Raw genomic sequence first — 11,158 nt, 5'->3', positions numbered from 1 at the left:
CAGCCTCCTCTCCCCGCTGTGGCTACCTGACACCGCTTTGGGCTTTGTTCCTGCACCACTGGAACTCCGTGGCAAAATCAGATCCAAGTGAGTCTTATCACGGGTACTGCAGGGCAGCCTGTTCTCAGGTTTTAGATGCTTGGTGGCATTTGGCTTTTCTTTCTGCAGTTGCTATCCTGGCTATCTCCCTGACCTGCCCTCTTGGCTGTAACTTCTAACCTATCCATTGAAAGCTTACCACAAACTAGACTCTCTGTGGCTCTAAAGTGTGCAGGGCCATGGGCCCCATCCTTGGGGACAAGATAGGTTTGCTGGGGAGAGAGGAATGTACACATAGAACACTCTCTGAACAGCATGTAATTTCACATTTTCTAGTCTCCTAGAGAGGCCTTCTCCACGTGTCTGTTGGATATCAGTGCCAAATCAGAGGTACAATGTGAGAAAATAAAATATTTCTTCTTGGGGGGTCATAAAGAGTCATCTGTCACATTTATGGGGAAAGTGTAGACAAAGGTGGGTCATATGTACCTGGCTGGGTGTTTAGGGAATAGAAAATGCTCATACACAGGGACGATATATCTTCTACTAAGGTCATTAGATTTGTTTTTGTGCCATATAAAAGTTAGCTCTGTCTGTATGGGGTTTTTTTGTTTGTTTTTATTTTTTTTTTCAAGGATTTAAAGACTTTTAAATTTTTTTTTATTATTTAAAGCTAGTCCCTAGGATCATAATAGGCATCTCTAGGAATCTAGGTAAATGCAGGTAAGGAATGGAACAAATGTCTTATTTCAGTGTAAACCTGAACAATCCGGTCCCAATGAATCCTATTCCTTTTTAGTTTCTCATCCCCTCTCTGCAAGGTAACACGGGAATGATACCAACAGAAAAGAGGACCAGAACTCTCAAGGGAGCTTCGAGCTCTTTTGTTTTTCTTCATTCACTGATGTCTCTACCTTGAAGAAACTGTATTTAAGACCCTGGTGAGACTTGGCTACAAAGCATTCTGTTCAGACTTTTGTTCTGGAAGGAAGAAAAAAAAAAGCAGTTCCAAAGAGTTGATCTTACTTTTTTGCTTCTGAGCTCTGTCTGTCGAAAGAACATTCTGCTAATTAGTCAGACAGCCGGTGAGTTGGGGCTGCTTGGTTTTTTAAGGGAATAGGCACCAAGTGGAAGTATCTCTGACAGTTGGGATTTCTGCTTTCAGTTTGCTAACACTGAGTTCCTCTCCGTTGTGATCAAAAAAGTCCAGCCCTTCTGTGGTTCCAAGCAGCACTGAATATTTGAACACAGGCCTGTGTGTGGGGTGGAAGAGGAAACTCGCTAGGAGATCAGGTCTGGGGTAAACAGCATGACTGAGTAGTGGGAGAATGGACTGTATCCCTATAGACACCACAAAATGGATCAGTATTTCTTGGCTCATTTACCCCAGGCCTTTGGGTTGGTTCATTGTCCTTGGCAGTCTTTAACTTTTTCTTCTGTTCTGTGTCTTGTTTTATACCAAGAACTGTAACATAGACGTTAAAATCAAACAGACATGAGTTCCAGTCCTGAGTCTCCCTGCTTACATTGGACAAGATTCCTAAGCTTTTAAGTCTCTGATTTTCATCTGTAAAATGGGGATAATAATAACATTTCAGGTTACTGTGAGGGTCGACCACAGTAAAGTACAAAGTACACAGCCCATTGCTTAATCCGTAACAGATGCTCAGGAGTTGATTTCCTTTCTTGTCCTGACTTTTCCACTTACTAGCTGTGAGACTTTTAGCAAATCATCAAAATGTGCCTGGCCTCAGTTTTCCTTATCTTTAAATTGGGTAGAAGGAGGACACGATGATAATGCCTGCTCACTGGGATGTCCTGAGCTGTGTCTGGACAGATATGTTTGCAGCTATGGGTGATGGCCACTGCTGTGAGACCTGCCTGGGGGCTCAGTGGTCGACTTCACAGCCATTGCCTTTGGGGAAGGAAGGGTGTCAGGCTTTTGTCTGAGAAGTCAGGGGGTATGTCTTCTCAGACATGAGATGTAGGAGGTGGAGGTGGGAAAACCCTGTGGGCCTACTCCTTGCAGGTGGACATCCTGAATGCAAATAGTGATTTTCTTCTTCCTTTGGAAAATATGATGGCTAATTATTATGTATCAACTTAACGGGGCTATATAGGGTGCCCAGACATCCGGCCAAACATTATTCTAGCTGCATCTGTGAGGGTGTTTCTAGATGAGATTAACATTTGAATCGGTAGACTGAGTAAAGCAGATTGCCTTATCCAATGTGGTGGGCCCGTCAAATATGTCAAAGGCCCAAAAAGCGGCAACAGGATAACCATCCCAGGAGTAAGCAGAAACCACTCCTGCCTGATTGCCTTCACATGGGACTTTGGTCTTTTCCTGCTTTTGGACTTGAACTGAAACATTGGCTATTCCTCTGTCTTGACCGTACACAGTTTCAGACTGAAACTTCCCCCATCAGTTCTCCTGAGTCTCCAGCTTGCCGATCTTGGGACTTGTCAGTTTCCGTAACTGCATGAACCAGTTCCTTATAATAAGTCTCTTGTAGATGTATTCTATTTCTTTGACTAATACAGAAGATCTCTCATGTGTCACTCTTTCCTCTCTCACTTCTTCTGTCTTAATCCAAACTCTTCTCATCCCAGATATGAACAGCAGCTGAATGAATCTTTTTGCTTTCAGCCCCCAGATTAGTCTTTCTAAAATTCCAATTACTTTTTGTCTTTTTTCTACTCAAAAACCCAAAGGCCCCATCACTGAGCAAGGATCCCTCAGTCTGATATTCAAGACCCTCTACTCTGGCCCCCTTTATTGCACTTCCCACCCACCCACCCCCCCCCCACACACAAACTGTCCACTTATCTGCTGGGATCTCAGCACTATTTTCCAAGGAAGTGCATGGTAGCATTTTTTTGCTGGTTTGTTTCTCCTTTCAAGATCACATTGGATTTCAATGAAAGAAATGATATTCAGGGGAAATGTTCTTTAAAACTTCTTTTCTGATGATCATTTGATAATCTTCTTGAAATCTAGTTTTAAAAATGGAAATAATTTAGGGTTTTTTTTTCTAGATAGAAAAGAATAGAGAATAAAAGGATAAAAATTTTTTTTAAGAAGAAGACTAGAAAGAAAGATATAGAGAGGTATATCCCTCTGGCTTCACAAAAGGCCATTTTACATATTTTTAAAAAGGAATTGTCATGTATACACTTTGACACATCTTTATACATCGTATTAAAAATATCTTGTGAATGTCTCTCATATCAATAAATATAGATCTCAATAATAATTTTTAATGACCATTTAGGGGTAGAATAAAATGTATTTAATCAGTCCTGTCCTGATAAATACTTAGCTTATTTCAATGTTTCAGTTTTGCAAACAACCCAATCATGTATCTCTAATTATTATTATTTTTTAAATGTGCCCGTTTTATTAGCCTCCCAGACCGCAGGTGAATGGTGAGCTATTGTTATTCAAATGGTTGATATTATCTTTACATAAATCAAGGTAACGCCCAACAACATCTTAAGTCTTTAAATCAACCTGCCTTTTCCTATTCTAATTATTTTCTTGAAAGAAATTCTCAATGTGTGACATTATAATTTGTATAGTTGGGTCTGGAAAATTGTATTGCTTTTTTTAATTAAAAAAAGATTTTATTTATTTATCTGAGAGAGAGACAGAGAGAGAGAGAGAGAATGAGCGGAGGGAGGGGCAGAGGGAGAGGGAGAAGCAGGCTCCCCAGTAAGAAGGGATCCTATAGTGGGGTTCCATCCCAGGACCCCGGGATCATGACCTAAGCCGAAGGCAGACACTTAACCAACTGAGCCACCCACGTGCCCCTGGATTGATTTTAGAGACAAAATTTGCAGTTGTTCACTCTAAACAGAAGAAAATAGATAAGAAAAAGAGGATAAAATATTCCATAATTCCATCCCCCCAGTGATCAACTCTCCCAAGGTCTGGGCAGTAATGTGTCTTGGAGTTGACAGAATACTTCCTGCAGGGTTCTGATCATTTCCTTTTGTTTCCCTATTTATCAAGTGGTCAAAAGTTTATTTGGATTCACGTAGTGTAAAGCCCGTTGATGTCTTCACATTCTACACATTATTACTATTTTTCTTAGAGCTTATAATTAGATATTTCAGCAAAATCAAGGTTAATTCTAAGATGATACATTACAAATGTCAAGACTGAAAATCATGTCTCTACTGATGTGTCTTAACATCCATATATATAAATAAATTTTTTTTTTTTTTTAAGCTTCAGGCTCCTGACCTGGAAAATGATACGATACCACAACGCTGCGTCACCTTCCTCCAGACACAGAGTTCATCATGTGTTAGAAGTTCCCATCCACCCACATCATCGCTTTTTGAGGAAACAGGACTTCTGTCTGGATTATTCCATCTTTATATTGTCCTTCTTCATTGCCTTGCCATTACCTAGGACACACCGGGTGAGCACCCTGAGTTTGGGAAGGCCCCTCACTCTTTTTAGATTTCCCTCTGCATAGTGCAGTGTCGGCTTATAAGAGCTGCTTATGTAATCAAGTTTGGATCCAATTATCTATTAGAATAACAACAGTAGGACAGTGAGAGAAACAGAGACACGTGACTTCAGGGGCCTTGGGCAGTTGTGCCTTCTTAGGGCCCTCTTCCACTTAAAAAAAAAAAAAAAAGATTTAAAATCATATTGCATTGGGAGAAGGCAAATAGAATCCAGACTGGATTTATTATTACATATTCATTATTTTTGTTCTAAAGATTTTATTTATTTGGCAGACAGAGATCACAAGTAGGCTGAGAGGCAGGCAGAGAGAGAGGAGGAAGCAGGCTCCCCACTGAGCAGAGAGCCCGATGCGGGACTCTATCCCAGGACCCCGGGATCATGACCCGAGCCGAAGGCAGAGGCTTTAACCCACTGAGCCACCGGGCGCCCCTACATATTATTTTAGTCCTTTTTCTTCTTACTTTAAAAGAAATAAAACAGGTCCATAGGTAAGGAGTCTAGTGGAGAGAGTGCCCATCTGTGTGTTGAAAGCTAAGGACAAAGGCACTTCTAGAGGGAAATTATTCTGGGATTAGCCAGGACTTTTGACTTCTGCAATGTTCTTTGGTAGCTTGCTGTCATGCCCACAGTGGTTTATGTGTACTAGTCTCATGGAAGCAACACACCAGCCCTCTGTGTTAATTACAATTATTATTTCTCATTTTACAGAAGTAACCAAGGCATACGGGGCTGAAATTAAAGCTCAAGTCATACAGTTACTAAATGGTGAGATTGGGATACCATTTATTGCATACTACTTCTTGGCCAGCTGCTGTATGCCAGACACTGTCCAGGCCCTGGGAAATAGCAGTGAGCACACCCTGGACAGTTTCATCCTCTGTCTGATTCCATAAGCAGCTCTGTGTCTTGTGGATGGAAGGCAATGATGTCTCATTCCAAAGGGAGGGGAGGCTGGTCCCTGAAGGCAGATGGGTGAAGCCAGAGGCTTCCTGTGGGATGTGGAGTGAGCCTAGAGAACAGATGGAAGGAGGGGGAATGGTGCAGCGGAGGGAGCTCAGTGTGGGCTGCTCAGGAGGGGAGACCCTGTCTCTGAAGCAGGAAGTTCAGTCTGGCTCAGGCAGGAGACAAGAAGTCAGGGCCCAGTCGCTCCAGGGCTGAGGGCCCAGGAGTTTTATTTATTCCGAGGTTGGGAGCATTCAGCAAAGGGTTGTCGGCAGAGATAATGAGAACGATTGCAGAGCCGGTGTAACAACTGAGGTAAGAAATGACGAAGATGGTGGAAGCGGAGAGAAGTGGACAGGTTGGAGCGAGGGTGAGGCAGTAGAATGTGCGGGGTTCGGAGTCCAGGTGGATGTTGCGGGGAAGGAGGCGGGTCAGGTATCATGCCCGGACTTCTGGAATGCACAGTGATCACTCTTCCTTCCATGTCTTTGCAAAGGGTGCTTGCTGCTTCTGACTGGACCCTTTCCCCCTTTTCACCCAAATAACCCTGCTTGCCATTCCACACTCAGCTCTGGAGTCACCTCTCTCTGGGGAACTTCCACAGCTGTCGGGATCCAGCAGGAAAGAGGTGGCATTATTACTGAGTAACAGGGCAGAATTAGTAATGGGATTAGTTATAAAGATGTGAGCAGGTTTAAGGAAACCAAAATGTGGTTTTAGATTAAAAAAAAAAAGCTAGCAGTACTGCTACCATCCCAGAGATTAGAAAGGACAAGGGGAGAGAAGGTTACAAGATGCGAGAGGAAAGAGATAGACCCTCAGCCATCCGGCATCCTTCCTAAGGGATACAGCCATTCTGCAATGATCCTAGAGGAGGAATCTTGGAGAATTAGTACCCCAGCCTTACCCTCTTCCTTCCCACTTACCTTTTGCTAGGGTTCCCCACTGACCAGATCCAACCACAACAGCAGGTACTGGAGTCCATGACTCATTGCTTACCAGCCAGCCCCACCGCACACAGCAAGCTTGAGAGAGGACCGGAGAGGCAATGGAAGAGACCCATGACATGTTCCCAGCCCCCAGCTGGAAAGGTATCTGCCCTGTCCTATCCATCTGTGTATCTTCCACACCTAGCACAGAGCCTGGCACCGAGGGAGGGCTCCATAAATGTTGAATACGCAAAGATCTCACTTAGTAAAGGTCTCAACTGCAAATTGCACAGAGAAAATAAATTTCTTAATCTATTATCAGCTGGTGCCGTGGGGGTGGTTTGTGGCAAGAAAGAACAAGTTTCAGCATGAGAAGCTGGAAGTTAATGTCCCCTGAGGAACATGTACTTCCCAGTTTTATTTTTTTTGGGGGGGATCAGGGTGTCATCAGTCAACGAAACACACAGCAGCTTGCCCTATAGAGAAGAACAATTCCTACCAGAAGTTCACAAGAGTCTGCCATTCCTTTCTCTTTTGCAGCAAAGCTAACGCGTAACAACCAAAAGTAATGACAACATGATTTCCTGCAAATTATATAGGAGGCATCAAACAGAAAAGTGTGTTGGAAAATTAAATTTAGCAGGTCAAGGCAGCAGCACAGAACTCCCAGCTGTTTGCAGCTCTGCTGTGTTGATGGACTGACACAGGGCAGCCATCAGACATGGACAGGGTGACCGAGTAGCAGACCCCAGCCCCATGTCCTGTCTGCTCTTGCCACTCCATTTTCACAGCCATCCCAGGTCACTTCCTCTTTCAACCTGTCGTACGCTGAGGAAATGGGGGAAATTGTTCCGGCAGCACTTTTTATCACATACTTATTCTCTACCCGGATGTTCAAAGCCTTTTGATGAGTATCTCACATTCTGCCCTTAGTGACACACCATAACCCCTTGTAATTGGTTCTCAATCCTGTACCTACAGCTCCTCTCACTGTCAATTGTTAAAGAGAACCTTCTGCCTTCATGTCTTCACTTCGTTGGGAATTCTCACTTCTTCTCCTACCTCATAGGCACTCAAGGAAGACTTCTCATTAATAATCCACTTAGCTATACCGTGTCTCCATAGTAACTCTATACCTGGCTCAAAGTTGATGGCAGTTGTGTGCAGTGCCTAGGCTTCTCTCCCACTCAGCCACTAATCCTGCAGATGGATGATTTTATTCCAGCCCCGCAAAGCCTAGAGAGCTCTGCCCTCCATCACAGGTCAGCAATGTTTCCCACTTGCTCCCTCGTTCCCCTTGGCCTCCAAACGCAGTGCAAACCGAGTTCCTCTGGGCACAGTGCGCATCAACAGAGACCGCTCTTCAACTTCAGAAATGTCCTTGGCACAAAGCGTACAAGCCTATCAGCCACCGGATGTCTCCCTCGTGTCCGTCTTGCAGGGCCATGGAGGAGATCTTGGTGGCCCTACACAGGAGGCCCGCCACAGCGTGGATCTGTCTGTTCTGAATCATCCTGTGTTAGGGAGGGAGTAAACAGTCCTCCATCGGTGCCCTGAAGCCAGAGCCAAAGACACAGGAATTTATGGATTAATTCCACGTTTCCTTCTCTGAGATCCTTGCTGTTGCACAGCTCTAGGTAAATGGTGCCCCCTGGGGCCGTCAGATGTGGTGGGCCTGGTGCGGAACATTGTCTTGAGCCCTGCAGGTCCAGTGGCTGTGTTGTTCGTGTGATGCATTCTTTGGTCTTCCCCACCCTGCTCTGTGTCCCAGGAAGCACACCTGTATGGATTGCAATTCCTTTGCCTTCCAAATTCCTTTTCTTTTCTCTCTTTCTTTTTTCTTTTTTTTTTTTTAAGATTTTATTTATTTGACAGCGAGAGCTCAAGCAGGGTGAGCAGCAGGCAGAGGGAGATGGAGAGTGGGCTCTCCACTGAGCAGGGTGCCTGACGCTGTTCTCGATTCCAGGACTCTGGGATCCTGACCTGAGCTGAAGGCAGAAGCTTAATTGACTGAACCACCCAGGCGCCCCGCCCCCACCCTCCAACTTCCTGTAGGATAATGGGGAGCACCGGCAGGAGACTGGAAGGGGGAATGGAGAAGACTGGCCAGCAAATTTGCTTCCCTGCCAGGTGGCTGCCAGTTTGCCACTAAGAGCCCCGGGGCCCCTGTCAGGCAGCCTGTCCATTCAACGCCCTTCTCTGAGTTACGGATGGCAAACACGGATGGCCCCGGTGTGACTGGCCCCAGGCTATTGTGCTCTCCTTGGTTCCCCTCATCTTTCTAAGAGGTTCCCTCATTAAACTCTTTTAATTTGACTCCGTTTGAGTGTGCCATCACTGCTTTCTTGCAGTAACGTGGACTAAGTCTCTGTTAATTCTCTGGGATTTCTCCTCAGGTTCGTTACAGAGAGGCTGCATCTCCTCCTGAAGACAGGGCTTACCTTATTGTGGAGGAGAGACAGACAACAAACAGATGGCAAGTGTGATTTATGTGATTGTAGAAAGTGATAAGGGCTAAGCAACAACACAAATGTAAACAGGGTAATAGGAGGGTCACAGAGGGAGGAGGAGAGCTACTTATCTAGCTAGTGTGGCCTGGAAAGGCCTCTCTGAAGAGGTACCTCTGACCTCACTGCCAAAATAATGAGAACGAGGCAGTTGTCCCAATGTTGGGAGAAAGAATATTCCTGCCCGGAGCAGCAGATGGGAAGGGCCCCAGATGGGAAAGAGTTGGAACAGATTGGAACCCCGGGACCAGAGGAAGGTAGCAGGAGAGGGCCGAAGGGGGTTTGGATTTTATGCTAAGGGCTCTGAGAAGGCATGGGGGCAGGGGACTTGTGATGGTCACCATCCCAGTAGAAACCAGATGCAACAGTGAAAGGGTTTAATGGAAGAGAATGCAATGGAAAGACTGTTGGCAAAGGCATGAGCAGGGCCGAAAAGCAGCAAAAGATGGTATAGCAGACTATGGAGGGAAGCTCTTACCACCCCACTCCTGGAGGGCACAAGAGGAGCGAGCTGTTGCCAGCATCTGGGAAGAGAAGGAGCCATGCAAGTGGGGCCTTCAACTCGAGCTGTGTCGGATGACTTCCAGAGGCCTCTATAAGCGCTTGGGGGGCAGAGAGGGAGTGGGATTCTAGCAGGTCCTGAGCGGTCTGAGGGAAGGGTCCTCATGCACATGAACAACAGAGGTGGTGAGGACTCCCGAAGATGACAGAGCATACCTCACATGAAGCAGAGATGCTGCAAAGAAGGAATTTCATTTTCCAGGGACTGCCCTCAGCTCCGATATTTGTCAGCAATCCCGGACTGTTTTCATAAGCGTTAACACCTTCAGGGCTCAGCCAGGGGACCGGAGAATGGCTGACACAGCAGGGGGGACTGTGGTCAAAGGTAAGTGTTTGCCCCACAGAAAGGCCTTTCTGGGTAAGTGTCACCAGACCTGAATTCAGGACAGCTGTCTGCTACCTGAGCCAAACCACCACTGTAGGGGTGATGCCTTCAGTTGGCTTCTCCCACCGGCAAAACTTTCCAAAGTGCTCGTGTTGCCATGCGCCTGTGGCTGTGTGAGGCCAGCAAAGCCAGTCGAGTGCTCATTCGGGCTGGGGACTGTCCATCAGCAGGGCCGTGCAGGCTGGCAAACACAGATGGCTCCCAAACATTTCTTCCTAAATTTAGAGGGCAGGATTCTTATTAAGATGAAATTCTAGGGAAAGAAAACACTGTGGAGGTTTTTCAGGGAAAGTAAATATGTAGTCTGTCTTTTCTCTCTCTCTCTCTCTTCTGGTTTCTGTCTCCTAGTAAAGTACCTCTGCGGGGGGGGGGGGGGGGGCCCCAACAGTATAAAGTAACTATTCTCTTCAGAGACCTCGGCTGCCCCCCACTGGCATTAGTCTCATTCAGTGGGTTTCCAAGTATTTTTAGCAGCAGAACTCCTTCTAAAACAAAATCTGCCACAGAATCTTCGTGTGTAACACAGGCAAAATCCAAGTGGCCATTTTCTAGATACCTCTGTGCAGACCCGGATTCTAATCAGTTCTAGTGGGAGCCTCCCGAGTGCAGGTGTGTGTGTGACTTCTGGAGGTGTGGTTTGCAAAATTCACCCTTTCCAGGCGTACAGTTAGATGAGTGTTGACAGAGTCTCACAGTTAAGACACGGAAGAGCTCCGTCACCCCTCACATTCCTTCAAGCCCCTTTGTAGTTCACCCTCCCACACCACTCCCTGCAGCTACTGATCCGATTTCTGTCCCCAAAATTTTGCTTTTCCAGAATGTTGTATATAGCAATGGAATCGTGCAGTAGGCCACCTTTTGTGCCAGGCTTCTTCCCCTTAGCCTAACGTTTTTGAAAGTCATCCATGAATTTGTACGTGTCAGTGATTTGTTGCTTTTCATTGCTGAGACCGTACATTGTTCTTGTGTGGTTTTCAAAGTTGTTCTTCAGCTTCCGATTCTTCTCTGCATAGTATATAAAGGCCCCCATTCAAATAATTTTCATTTTTAAAATACTGAGATTGAAGCCCTCGTAATACCGTCGGAGCAGCACAGGTGGAGCAAGGCTGTGTTCTCCTCATGTCCTGCTGCTGGAGCAGCGTCTCCCTCCCCATGCTGGCTTCCCGAGCTTCTGACGTCCCTCCGTTTCTTCCCAGGACTGCAGTTCCTGGGATTGTTCTAACCAGACAAGAAGAGAGTACTGCTCGCCTTTCTTTTTCTTCTTTTTAAAATTATAATTAACACACCGTTCTTTCTGGGGAAAGAATACAAG

At 45.7% G+C, this 11,158-nt stretch overlaps 1 long non-coding RNA gene across 2 annotated transcripts; it reads left to right on the top strand.

The window, feature by feature from the left end:
* Positions 1-4: 4 nt before the first annotated feature.
* On the top strand, positions 5-8,709 carry LOC132010146 (uncharacterized). Of its 2 annotated transcripts, XR_009402177.1 has the most exons (5): positions 5-87; positions 4,274-4,469; positions 5,231-5,287; positions 6,401-6,555; positions 8,360-8,709. It is a non-coding gene; the product is annotated as an uncharacterized LOC132010146 (long non-coding RNA). The 2 variants fall into 2 exon arrangements; XR_009402178.1 differs by lacking the exons at positions 5-87; positions 4,274-4,469; positions 5,231-5,287 and adding an exon at positions 5,559-5,779.
* Positions 8,710-11,158: the final 2,449 nt, after the last annotated feature.

Source organism: Mustela nigripes, chromosome 2 (genome assembly GCF_022355385.1).
Source record: "Mustela nigripes isolate SB6536 chromosome 2, MUSNIG.SB6536, whole genome shotgun sequence".
Lineage (NCBI taxonomy): Eukaryota > Metazoa > Chordata > Mammalia > Carnivora > Mustelidae > Mustela > Mustela nigripes.
Note: the sequence above shows the minus strand (reverse complement) of the source record. Positions and strands in the feature narration are given on the sequence as shown.